This window comes from Corvus hawaiiensis, chromosome 16, assembly GCF_020740725.1.
Source record: "Corvus hawaiiensis isolate bCorHaw1 chromosome 16, bCorHaw1.pri.cur, whole genome shotgun sequence".
Classification (NCBI taxonomy): Eukaryota; Metazoa; Chordata; class Aves; order Passeriformes; family Corvidae; genus Corvus; species Corvus hawaiiensis.
Window position 1 is genome coordinate 9,648,503 of NC_063228.1, and position 14,502 is coordinate 9,663,004.

Below are 14,502 nucleotides of genomic sequence, written 5' to 3' on the forward strand. Positions count from 1 at the left end.
CAGGTCCCCAGGGGAGGCACTTTCCTTGCGAGGACACCACGGGAATCTCCATCCCGAGCGGGACAGCCAAGGCTGGGCTCAGGAGCAGGGCACTGCTTCCTTGGCCTCCCTGCCCCGAGTCTACGCAGGGAAACCAAGGAGAGAAAAATTGAGAAGGGCCCTGTGCTGGCTTCTGCCAAGCTGAGAGGATTCACCACGAGGCTTAACCATGTACTCCTGGGACCTGAAACCAGCTAGCACCGAGGACAGACCTGCCTCAACCCCCGCCAGCCTGGGCATCGCTGCTGGGAAGGACACTTGGAGCCGTTGGGAACCGTGCAAGTGGCAGCTGCTGGACAGGCCTGAGGAACCTGGAGACAAGACAGTCTGAATCTGTTCCTTTCAATGTTAATGATGTGTTAACAGAAAATAGAGCTGAGGTTGGGACTTTCAGACAACTCACAGTAATACTGCTGGGGAAAAACTGTCCCAAGCATCAGTTGGTTCATGTCCACTGAAAGATGGGAAGCAGAAATGAAGGCAGCAGCCCAGACAGCTGTGAGGAAAAACATGCAAGAGGAAAATCATAAACCATGGTCTGTGAGAGACTCTTCTGCCTAAGTCTTATTCCTAGTGATAAGCTGATTGCAGTTCTTTCCTGAGTGCAATACTACTGCACCAGAAGTCAGAAGCAAATGTTCTGTTTTTTCCTTAGAAATTTGAATGAAATATATTAAAACAGAACCTCTTGCTTAGACACAATCTCATCGTTACTGAACAGACTCACACTCAGGCTTTTAAAAATTATAGTTTGAAAGAGTCACAGTAAATGCTATTAATACAGTTTTGTTAAACAAGTGGAGATGTGTGAAACCTCTGACTAATTAAAATTGATTCTTGTACAGAAATGCTATATGTTTGTAAAGGTTTATGAACACTGATTGAATTTGTTTTTATAGATCAGTAGTCACCAGCTGTTCATCTCAAAGTCTGGGTATCTTTGTTCAGTGTCTGCATGGATAGAAAAATGAATTTTCCAATACATGACTTGTATTGTAGCATTAAAGAAAACATCTAAATGGTATGTATATATATAATACAGTATAGAAATATATACACTTTCAAAACTGAAGAAGTGTATCGAGCATATGTCTCAAAAGGTAAGGACACTAATTGATCTTATTTTTAAGGTGTGATCCTTCTGCCAAACAGGCTGCATTCAATCCCCAAAGAAACCAATTCAATAAACAATTATATATCACTGCATGCTAAAAACAGACAAGTCAAGCACAGAGAGCTCCTTTCATGCATCGTTTTTGATTGTCCTACTTTGCTCTGTTAGGAACAGCAGTGACAGCTTAGTGTTAAAGCTTTTTGACATTGCAACAAACCAAATAAAGCCTAGTTGTGCATTTTGGAATTTATTTCATACCACATCTAAACTATAAACAATATAGGGAGTTTTCATTGTTCTCAAACAATAGCAGCCACTGGAGACTGTTTCCAGAGCTGATGTTTTCCTCACTAGCTAAGGATTCTCACTAGCTGAGTAGCAAAAGCATGTTTGATAGCCAGCTCCAGGAGCCAGGCTGGCCAACACAATTATTGCACATTCTGTCAGCACATTTCCTCCCTTCAGCTTTACTTCTACAATCTTTTTCAATATTGTTAAAATGAGCAATCATTCGTGATTCACACTCCCAAAAAAGGCAGAAACCAACAATTCCCAATGGCTATAAATTATTAATGCAATTGTGCCAATCACACAGAGCTTAGTGCTTTTAAAAATGGAATGAGATTATCTGCACAGTTATTTTCAATCAGATTCATCTCTTATTAGGGGGCATTATGCATACGGCTTGCTTTCAGAAAGCCATCTTCTTCAAAGAAGATTGTTGCACAGTCATTTCTTGTGAAATACTATGCAAGCTCTATATTAGACACCAAATCAATTTTTTGTTTCAGGAAATAATTATGTGTAATGGGTATTTTACTTTGTAGATAGACTGATTCTTTCCAATGTAAAAGTGTGTTCTGTTCTCAGTTGTTATTCCCATTCAAACCATCCCTGCTTTGAGTTGTCCCTCACTGATTTACACCAATCTAGCAAATATATAGGCAGAACTGGAGGTTGTGGCAAAGCATTTTTTGCTGTGATAGCTTTAACAGGCTGTAATAGAAAAGTTTTACGTAAGAGTTACTGTACAATGTATCTGTTAAAACAGCTGGGCCATACAGCTGTCTCAAAAAATACAAGCTAGAAAATCTTCCTCTCTAGTATACAAAAAATCTAAAAACTATTATAGAGCAGTAGAGATTCAAAGGATGTAAGTATCAAGGTCAGTTTTGGGGAATCCAGAAGGTTGTCTTTCCTTGTAGGTTCTCTCTGTTTCAATGTTTGTTAGAGTTTGGACTCTGTGTTGCCAGTGCCTGCACTAGAGGCCATGTGGAACAGCCTAAATGAACTGGAGACACAGGATGATTTTATATTTACTTTTGCACTTCGTGAGAGGATTGGAAAATTGTCTTTGTGCTCCCAACTCCCTATGACTTATTCAAATTATCCCAACATCATGCCATGGTGTCTGGCAAGACACCAAAGAAACTAGAACCAAATTCAGGGGTGCCTCAAGCTGCAGGAGTAGGAATATTCCCTTGGGAATGACAGGCTAGCAAGGTGGAATCAAACCTGCCTTAAATGTGGATAGTTTGAGAGCTGAAATACTGAAATCACAAGGATAGAGACTCAGAGCACATAAGCATGTTCCATGTAAAGGAACTTAAATATATTGAGTCAACAAAAACATCAGTAGCAGACTCTTAGCACATGCTTAACTACCCTACTTAATCTAGGCCAAGAAGCAGCTCTCAGTTTCTAAGACCCTTGCTTTTTGCTGCAAGCATTACATTATTTTATCTTCTGTATTGATGGGAAAAGTGATCTTTAAAGCATTGAGCTGTCAAAATGCTGTACCAGGATTTTGCTATATTATTTTACATATTTCAGCTCTGTAATTCAGGTACTGGCAATCCTCAGATCGAACACATCTTCTCCAATATGGAGAACTGTCTGGTTCTCACGGTCATATGCCATGGTGCCATTTAACAACCTGTATTCCCATCTGTGAATCTGCTTCCTGGCATTTGCCTCGCACTTTATTTTTCCCATCCAGAAATCTGGCAACAGTTTCTTGCTATTATTCTGATAAGAGTGTGGGTCAAACTCATTCCACTGTGAATGTACATTTGTGCTAGCAGAGAGTGGGTGATTGATTGGTATCAGGCAGAAGTGGCGTCTCCTGTTACATTTCTGGCATGTTATTCTGTGGTTAATCAGCGCTACTGAGTGTCAGTCAAACCTACCAGATGTGACTCTAATGGATAGCTGCTGGTTGCCTGATGTCTGTTTTGTCACTGATGTGACTGGAGTGCTCCTAAAAGTTATTTTAAAAAAAGGGAAAAAAAAGGAAGATAGCTTAGCAAGTATGAGGAAACTGTATTTAGAAAGTAGCTGTATTTGTATACCTCTGCTTTTAAATATTTGTTCAACTGATTATTTTCAATATTAGTTATCACAGAGCTATCCACCCTTGTTTAATCAGGGAAGATTCATGCAAAAGAGTACTTCGGATTTTTTTGTGTGTTTTGTGGGGGGTAAAAGTGCGTTATTCTTAATTTAGTTATTTAAATTCTTAGCAGTTCTGGAACACATGCATTATGAATAATCTTCACCAAAAACACCACAGAAATTTCTATCATGACTATGCCTTTTAGGCTGAAGCAGAGTCCTGTTGAAGTAAACACTGTCATGAAGACAGAAAGGAAGATTGTTCTCTCCCAAAAGGAGCTTAAAAATCAGTCATAGTGAAGGACTGAAATGATTTTCGTTTAATTACAAACCACAAATCCAGCCAGCTTTAGATCCAGTATGAATCAAAAACTGAAACTTGAAATATCCCAAGACTCTTTGCCATTCTGGTTTATACCTGCGACTGGCTCTAGAACTACCAGATATTTGACAAGCAGCAGAATGGAACTCACAGCTCATGTTAATGACTTAGATAAATCAGATTGCAGACATTTAAGTATAGGTATATTTATTCAAATACCATCTTTAGCAATTGCTCATCCATTTCCACTGGATCGAGACTTTATTTATGGATCCAAACAGAGCTGATACAAATTTTTTAACAAAAGACCAATTACTTCATTGTTTAAGATGGTGCTATGGTTTACCTACCATGTAAACAAACTTTTATTGTGTATTTGCCAAGACTTTCACAAGTAGTGAAATCTGCTGCCTGCATGTTTTGATTTTCCCCCTCACCTTTTAAATTCAGCAGTATTATTTCTTTCAGCAGGATGTGGATTCAGAAAGCCTGACTGGCATCTGAAAATAAAAGTAAAACATGTAACACTCACAGACAAACTCTGCTTATCCTACTCAGTTTTACCAGAATCAACAAGGTAAGCAAAGGAGGTGCTTGGTAGGGACTAGAACTGAGAAGGGGATGACTTACATGTCTTGAGGCCTGTCAGAAAGCAAATTTCAAAAACACCTCCACATCTGAGATTTTTAGAATATGATAAATGTATTTGGAATGTATAAATCTCTCAGTTCAGGGTAAACGGGAGGTGAACCTGATTCATGAATTGCCATTTTTGTTTTCCAGCTTCATTTTATTTTCGGACCTGAATTTTAGTATGGTAGAATTGATAAATGGTACTTTCTGAAACAGAAATGGAATCTAAAATTGAATTATCTTGAAAATTCTGGGGTATGTTCTTGTCCTAATGCAAATCTATAGCTGCTGATGGCTGTCAAAATTTATCTTCAAATGTATTCCCAATCTGGAGATTTAAAAAGTGCACATGATGTCTAATGGGGAGCATCAGGAAGGCAGTTTTTCTAAGGAACAACATCAAAGATTTTGTAATTTTATTTTTAAGCAAACTGTAATTTAAATAAAGCATGAATTATAAATCTTGCAATGAGAATGGAGACAGTAATTGTACTTCATTTTGGTCTCGCAGTGAACGTGACCCTTTCTCTTCTGATGTCTCAGAAAATACTGATATATATTTAATGCAAAGCCCAAACTGACCTTAATTCACTGACCTAAAACATTGATATGCCTTTGTTGCTTTTAATTTTCAGTGAAAAGGACATAGTATCTTAAACACACTCCCAAACAGCATTGTGGTGGTTTTACATTTTATTACTAGGGCAAGATCAAGATCACATTCATTAGTTCTAAAGCTAGTGTTCTATTGAATAAAACAGAAGGGAAGTTGGGGATTTGGCACTTTTCTGATGGGTCCCGATGGGCTTTTCGCATTACCCATATATCATGTAAAAATAATACGTTAAAGAAGAATTCTGAAGAAGAAAATCTAACCTTACCACCATATCTCCCTGCAGCTGAATTAATACTGAGAAACGTAGAGAAACTATGAATTATTCTAAGGACTCAGAATTCTGCAGATAATATGTTTTACAGTTCCTTACTTAATATGTGTAAATGTATGCATGTGTCTCTCTATAATTTTACACAACCCAGTCCACAGTTTTTCACATGTGACTTCCTTGCACCATAAACAGACAATGCACCATGAGCTGCAGCTTTAATAACTCCTTGCAAGCAAGTATAGAACAGAAACTCAGCCAGGAGGGCACTGGATATGGATAACGTTGGTAACACCAAGAAAAAGGATCTATCTAGATGTGATTTTAGAAAATAGAGCCATTTAGCAGTAGGGATATTTATAGTACTGAAGCACAGAAGAAACATGAAGCTAAACTTAAAAAGTCAAAGAGACCAGTCAAGAAGAGGTAAAGGAAATATGGTTATAACTGAGTCACACAAATGCACTGATCACCTCTGTGATGTGCATTACAATCCTCTCTTGTACATGCTAGAAAAATAGAACACTGAACAGGAGAATTTTAAATTGCATAAACCTCTATAAAGGGACTAAAAAAATCATCACAGGGCTGGCCTCACCCCATTATGAATTTAAGGAAACCATGCTTTGACTCTGTTTATCAATTCACCTGTCCCTGCCTATGCTGTAACAGCAGTTCTACAGAACTTAATTAACTGGTACCTATAAAGTACTGCAAAGTTAATATTAAAGTGGAAAGGCAAGTGCAAACTATTACTAGTTTTAATATGGACACCTGTTCCTTAGAAAGAGATAAAGTGTTACTGAACACACATGAATAGGTTAGGCCCTAAAAAAAGAAGTGAAGAAAAAACAAAGAGAAGCAAACCCAATAGTTTTAATTGGGGTCTCTCTCAATTTAAAAACTATGAGGAAAAAATAGGTGAAGAGATGAAGCACAAAAAAAGAGTAGTAATGGTTTTGTACTGTAGATAATACTTCTTGGGTGCAACTAAAATACGAAGTAGAAAAATAGCAAATTCTAGAAAAAAAATATAAAGTGTTTGTTGCAAGTATTTGTCTATCAAACCAATTCCCTTCACATCAGTGTTTTGAAACCTTTGTTATGCTCCCAAATGTGGTCATTATTGGTGAACAAGTTGGCACAAGTGACAGAAACTTGCTGTGGGGAACTGCATGGTGTCAGTTCCTCCTCTCTGGGCAAAGCTGGCCCTGCCAGGATACAGATCCTTCACTGCAGTATCTCACTTATTCCACAGATCTACTGATTTTCAGCAGGCTCTGGTCCTCACAGCAGAAGGGACCATTACTGCAGAGTACATAGTGAACATATGAGGCTGCTAACAACACATATCCGTGGGAGAAGAGGAAAGCCCCTCTGCAGTAACACCATCTGAGCCAGCGACAGAATGAACACAGGTTCCCAGCCACACTCACAGGGACACAGGGACCTTCTGCACTGCAGCTGGGTTAAGCCTCAGCCCTTAATAGCTTTCTGACAAACCTTTTGTTGTAGCTCCAGTAGCCAGCAGATGTGCCCTTTCAAATTCCCACTTTCTTTTTAACATCTTCATCACAAGCTACTAGCAGGATGCTGTTTGCACACACTTTTGCTAGGTCTACACTCACATCACGCAAACAAGAGCCTGCTCTAATAAATACCTTTGAGCACCTTCAAACCACTTGTCTGCTGCATCTTTTTCTCTTTCTTGGGCAGCCCATCAAGTACAGGAACATAAGCTCTTTTTTTCAGACAAATGATATTAATAACAAGATTTCAAAACGTGTCTAACAATGGTACTGAGGAAATGTATTACTGAGTTGGACTTCACAAACCTGTCAAGTGATTTGGTCACTGCATTTATCTCTATTTCCAGAAAGTTGGTGATCTCTTATGTCAGAGAAGATGCAGATGCTTTTATGGATCAATAACTATTTTGTTCCTTGGGATGCTCTGAGTTTATCACCAGGCCAGGGAGACTTTTTGGAAACCTTCCTCAACACAAGAAAGCTGTGAGGCTGTGTAGAAACGCCACCAACACAGTGTCACTGTGGCAGTGCCTTTGAAATGTTTTTTTATGCTTGTTAAGCACTCTGTGTTTGTCTGCACTCTGATAATCTCACCAGCCACAGCTGGTTGTTCGCTTTCTCACAATCTCTCTAAATTATACACACAAGGTACTGGGAGCTGGGGGACTGCGTGTGTTAAACTGCTGGCCTTGAATACTGCACAGCAGAGCCTGCTGAGTGAGCTACAGTCACAAAGTGGGAATGTTGAAAAGGTGCCTGGCAAGTAGAAGGTATGGGCAAGGAATTTCTTAATCAAAATTCTCCAGCCCCATCATGTTTATAGCCAAAAGTTCTTTCAGGTCTACCAGTCTAACCAATGAATCAGACAGAAGGTTTGCTGAGTAATTCCAGGTACTGGTAGGTGCACATCACAAACCTGCTTCAAGCTGTGTCTTGTAATAAAATGCAATGAAATTATAACCATTTTTTAATTATTATTATGTTCTTACCACAGTTAAGGACCTGAATGAAAGCATTGACCTTAGAAGTGGTGTGTTTTTCATTCATTATCTTGCGGAGAAATTGAAGTGGCTTATAAGCCTCCTGATCTGGCTGTTTGGCACTAGTTTTTATGTCATTTGCTTTTCAACAGCACACTCCTAGAAAACTGATAGCTATAGTTACATACATACTGGCCCCTTCAAATCATTCAGTTCATCTCCACATGCCATTTCCATCATACATGAGCATGAGTAGAAATTCTAAATGTCATCTGGCTTAGCATGAGGGTCTACTAATAAGGAGATGGCCCTTAAAAAAAAAAAAGTCCCTCAAAATACCCAAAACACATACACTTGTCATCACTTTACCTACACCTGAAATTAATTAGATGGTCTGAAAAACCAAACTCCAACAGAAGATGAAAAGTGAAAAACAACCACACAAGATTTTCTCCCACTCCTAGGACCAGTATTTTTTAGATTTGTTGATTGTCAGACTAGACAAATAAAATAGAAATGAAAAACAATGTAGGAAAAATACACATCAGCCACATCTTTGGAAGTGTTCAGGCACAGAAAAAAGCATCCAGATGCTCTTGCTCTGTTAACAACTTAATTAGCGATGATTAGTCAGTAATCTGAAATCTTAAAAGTATCACATTTGACAAAAGGTTATTTCCACTTTTGACTGGTCTCTAACTGCTTACTTAGATTGATTAAAAAAATCCCCTTCAGCTGCCTAGGTAACACAGTTTCCGATGTTCTTTGCTAATTTTTTAGATAATATTTCTCAAGAGGCCTTATGTAATTAAAGCGGTTTTAATCACTAGGATCCTGTAGTGAAGGAAGGCCGCTAATGATGTGCCAGAGAGTGCTCAGTACGAGACAGAACGTAAAGGAAGCTACAGATCTTCCTCAGGGGTGCTCCCCCCTGCACACTGACTGTCTAACCTAGCAGAGCAGGCAGTGTTGGTAAACTGCAGAACTGATATCCCAGGCTAGAAGTTCTCCAGGTTTAATCAAACAATGCTGGGTCACATCTCCTGCTGGGTGACATCTCCTGCTGTCTGTTCAGCTCTGCGTTAGTACACGATGTCTCTGAGCACCTGGCCAGCCCTGCCACAGCACCAGGCTGCTTCACAATCATCTGTGGACTCCTTTCTCCAACTTGCACTCCATTTAGCAAGACATTATTGACTATTTTCAGTTGGAGAATTGAAGTGACAAAAAGTCTGAGGTGAAATTGGAGATTTAATCCTGCCCCACTGCTCAATTCACAGTGCTGGTCCCTGCTCCAGCCCCACCTGGTTTCCCATGTGCTGTAAGGAGAGGACAGCAATGCAGGACTGCTCCACGGCTGGGATGAACTAGAAAGGGCTGCTCCAAAACATCCTGCAGTGAGGTTTTTCCACAGCTCTGCCACCTCCTAAGTCATGTTAATGCACAGAAGGTTTTGTGAACCTTCTGTTTCAGGAAGAATTTGCAATCACCTGCAATATATGAACACAGAAACATAATTTATTTCATCTGTTAGAAATGATGGTAACGTCTTAATTCCTCAACTAAATACCACAAACTAAAGCATCAATTAATCCTAAGTGGAGACCACAAAGCTGAAGTCTATCCCATGCACCCACAGCTACACAGGATCAAAGGAAAACAACACATACTCCAGACAAGTCCTGGACAGGGGAGGAGCACAGTCTAACACCCCTACACTAGGTGCAGCTTGCACTGCAATCAGAGTTGCACTTTCAAATCAGCATGTAATATGTAACCCACCTGGAAATTAACTGACAGCATATTAAACAGAGCTTAGAGGAAAAAAGCAGTGATTGTCGATGAATTCCCAAGAGGCCTTGCCCTCTCCAAAGCTGGAAGGGATCTAAATGTGGTGCTAGAATAAGAGCAGAGAGCAGTTTGTCTGGGATCTAAACCTTTATTAATTGAAAAACTCCTTCCATTTTAAGTGCTCTCCAGCAAAACTGATTCCTAGTTTGTGGTTTTACCAATTGTATTTTTTAGTTTGTATCCATTACTTATATTCTAAGTTATTTTACAGCCCCCTTCTTGGCTGAAGGCAGTGTGCCTTGTGATCTTTGCAAGAGACAACCTGGCCTGCTTTAATGCATATAATATAAATATACTATTATTGGGTCAAGAGCTTCCATTACCTTTCTTGGACACAAAACTTGTGAATTATAAGATATGAAACAAACCCAAAAAGTTCATTATCTCTTGCAGAAGACAGGTAATGGCATGCATAGCTACAGTTCTCTTTGGTTCTGGAAAGGAGTTTTATCACTATTTAAGTCCTTGGCCTTTGCACTTCAGATAGGTACATTCTGCCACCCACACAAGTTTCCAACCAAAGCCTGAGTTCAGTATGTGTGCAATTTTTCTGAGTCCCAAAAGACACTGCAACATTTGGTACAGCCAAACATCTTGCTTAATTCATTATTCACTATTTTAAATTTTGTCAGAAATCCAGGCATGAAGTGAAAGAATAAAAAAAAGTCAGATAAAGAAGTTAAGCAATCACACCTTCATCAACAACATAAATAAATCAGAAAGCCCATATGCTGGGATTCAGGAATCCAAGTTACATGACGAAAAGCTTACACATAACAGAAATAGCACCAAACCCAGGATAAAAGGGGCACATTTCCAGTGAGTAATTGCCACAACCAGTACTGCATGTTTTTTCTCTGAACATGGAGCTTTATTAAATGTGACAGTAAACATCCCTTCCTGATGTTTCCTATAAACTTTCACATCTTCCTGGAAATACAGTGGTGACCAGGGATACATAAAAAGCTTTGCTGTCAGAGCTCCCCACCAAACCCTACAATTTATGTAGCAAACCACACCATTTTCCCCTCCCAAGACTGCACTGCACTGAACCAAGAGAAAATGCAGTCTTTGCCATAAGTCATTTACTCCAGGAACTGCGGAATGGCACTGGCAGAGCAAGGCTCTGGTGCTTCAACCTGGGGATAAGGGCTGCACTCTCCCTTGGTCAAAAGCTCTTGGAAAAGTCTCTTGCGACCTACACAAAGAATGAAGCAGCTTTGTAGCTTTGGCAACCCAGCTTCAGTCTTTCTATTACATCACCGGTGGAAAAGCGTCACTCTTGCTTTTTCTTTCAGCAGATTTGATTCACTTAAAGTTACAAACCTGATTTTAGCTGCACAAGTGTCTTTAGCAGGTATTACAGGAGTCTGAGAAGAAGCCTGAGCCTGCAGATGGCAGATCAAAAGTCTCTGCTTGGAGGCAATAGAAAGACATGAAATCTGGAGGGATGAGTCTGGTTCGGGGTTACTGCAGAAGGTGCCCCTGGAGAGATGGGCTGTAGCTACCAAAGGAACAGGCACTACTGTCAGACTTTAAAAATGAAACTAGAAGGCTTTCTTAGCAAAGATGTGTCCCCTGATTTGATCAAAGTACAAAGGATTCCAATTTTTCACATTCAAAATACAGGTGACTGCAAACAATGAAAGTGCATTTTGCTATAAAAGAGTTTGTACAAATCTGCTCTGAAAGGATACAGAATTCGATAAGGAAGTATCCTCCTCTGAAAGGATACAAACCCCTGATAGTGGGTCTCGGTATATTTATTTTATTTTTTCTGTGAGAAACCCTAATTATTAATTGCTCTATGCTGTCACTGAATAAAGTTTTAGCATAATAATCCATGGGAAATAAGATGTTACTAATGAATTGGTTATATAATACAGAGGGTTTATATATTGGAAAATATCCTCTATCATAAAAGTTAGGTTTTGTTGTTATCTGAAGAGACAGGCTAAAATTTTTGATGGAGTATTAATAGTGCCACAAAGTTGGAAACTGTAGGTAGGAAAAATACAAGAGAAAATAGGATGTTATCAGAGACCTTCAGGCTAGAAACCTGCCTTTGAATTCCTAAATGTGTGATAAGAGGAGTTATATAACACGTTTAAAACTCAATAAACAAAGTCTGTCTGCTCAGGAAGCCAGAATTAGACCATTTGTTTCCTATAAGGAAGAATGTTTAAAGTTATTTCTCTGTCATTGGCAAAACTATGAATAAACCTAATGAAAAATATAGAATGTGTGGGAGTAAAGAATATGCTTGGCTATAACTCCACTTTTGTTTAACTATAGAAGTATTGCTAGTTAAGTGTTCCTCTATCTGACAATATCGCATCTGGTAAGATAGCTCTGTATTCTGATCACCCACTGAGTAGGGAAAAAAGAAATGGGGCACTGGAAACAACCAACATCTTCCTGGTAGTCTAACCCCCTTCATTTGATGAAAATCTCCAGAAAAGAAAATCCTGCTTAGCCAGGTTAGCAGTACCCTGGTTAGCTGCTAATGTCTGTTGTAAGCCTACCTGTGTCATGGGGAAAGTGGAGAGCTTTTTAAAAAATTATCAGAGGTAATAACTTGGGTTTACAGCACCTTTTTTTTTTTTAAAGTGAGTGAGAATAAGGGTCACAGATAGCTCAGACAATCAGCATTCAGTATTTCAAACACTTCTTTATACTGCAGCAAGTGGCCACTTTTGTTGTTCAAACACCACTCGAGTGTTCAAAGGCCCTGTGTGTTTTGGATGAAAGGTACTCTTTTGTTTCCACCTCCTCCTTCTGCTACGAACATAATCTGAACAAGCCCAAGAGCACACTCTCATCGCTCACTCTGGAAGTGAGCTTTTCAGAGATCCCAGCCACCCTGACAGTGGAGGGAGGATAAGAGGCGTAACAAGCCTGGTTCCTCTGGGTTAGCGCTCCTTCCAAGAAGGGGGAGAAGCTGCCGCTGGGGCTGAGCGAGGGAAGGACGAACATGAACCAGCAGTGCACCCTTGGGGCAGTGGATGCAAACTACAGAGCCAGCGGGAGCTCGGACCGGGAATGCCGAGCCCTTCCTTTCCTGGGACACGGGAAGGGCTCCGCCGCACTTCTGCCGCCAGCCCTGTGTCCTCCAGGACGGAAGAGACAAGGAGATCCTGGAGCCAGCCGTGGCTGGAGTACACAGCCCGCTTGGAGATGGGCGAGTCACAGCCAGGCTGTTCTCAGAGAGAGACTGGCCAAAGGTCAACGGCGACTAGACACAGCAGAGCCAGGTACAGCCAGACACACACAAAAAGAATTTTTATGGGAAGGCCAGCCAAACATCCGCACAGGCCTTGCAGGTATTTAAGACTTGTCAGAACTAGACCCAAACCAGCCTGATCAAACTTCCCAGTCAGGTAACTTTCCGAGGTCCCTGTAAATTGAAGTTTCCTGGGGAGCGTGTCCAGGCACCGTGTGGGGGGAGCTGTGGGTGCTGCACTGGCACACACCATCACCCATCACCCCTCTCTGAGCAGCACCTGGGCAAACACAGACAAGCCTGGCAAGGGAAATACCTACGAGGTCCTTGTCTGTCCATGACTTCCTATCACTTGGTTTTAACAAGGACTTACAGCCGAGGTCAGGTCAGCTCTCAGTAGACCTGAGTTAATGATGGGGTTACTCTTCCCAGTGAATTGATAACCTGTGGTTTGAGGGCAACTGTTAAGCTTTAAGAAATAATTCTATTAAATTAACTCCAGTTTTGTGTAAGATACATGCCACTTTAGTCCTAGCTTACACATACCCGTTAAACAGGAAAAAAAAATCCACTCATTGCTTAAAATTTCCTACAGAATAATAATTGTTAGTCAAAAGCAAGATTTAACTTTGTTTCCGATACTAAATGGTATTTATAGAAATGCAGCAGGGATATGCAGGGATATGCAGCAGGAACACAGTAAGAGACTTTTATCTACAATGATTTGTTTCAGAATTTATTTAAATATTTTACCACTATCCGTACTCTGACAACTGGAAAATAAACAAGAGGATGATGCATTACTTACTTCCCTGTCAGTAAATTAGAGTATTATCAACACAAGAATTTGTAAAGATCTGATAAAAGATGGTTCATGCCAGAATTCAACTTCTGTGTGTTTCAAGTTTGATGATGATTTTATGACTGAGCCCTTAGAAATGCCTTAATGAAATTTAAAAACAAAAGAAGTTTTGCCCCAACATTTTTTGATCCATTTGAGACTGCTTCTAACTCTGATTTTTTTACAGCAAGATCCACTTCCTCCTGGAACTACTGTTATTTAGGATGTTTAAAATGGATCTTAGTAGAGTTCTTACAGAATGTGAGTATTACAATCTTACCTACCCATGCTTTCTTACAACAGACAAAATCCCATGCAGAGTTTGATGATTAACAGTAAGTTAGCTGAAAATTCTTATTTGCCCTGAAATTACTTTTGAATCAATAATAAGCTAAAGAGATTTAGCTTGAAAAGTATGTTGCAGAGAGAGATTCAAACTCTCAAAAGATAGGAGCAGTCTTCAACCCAACAGCTCTGTGGGTGAGCTCTGATCTCTTACTTCTGCCTGTGGGCCCTTAGCCTACTGTTGTACAGGGTGTTCCTCTGAGCATGAGCACAGCAGCGAGGCTGGAACACAAGAAGGAATTGTCAGTCCTTCTCAGCAGCACTGCTCCCCTTTGGCTTAATGGTGAAATGTTCCCTGCAACCAAAACTGGAATTCAGGTGCCATATATAGAGGAGTCCAGGCTGCA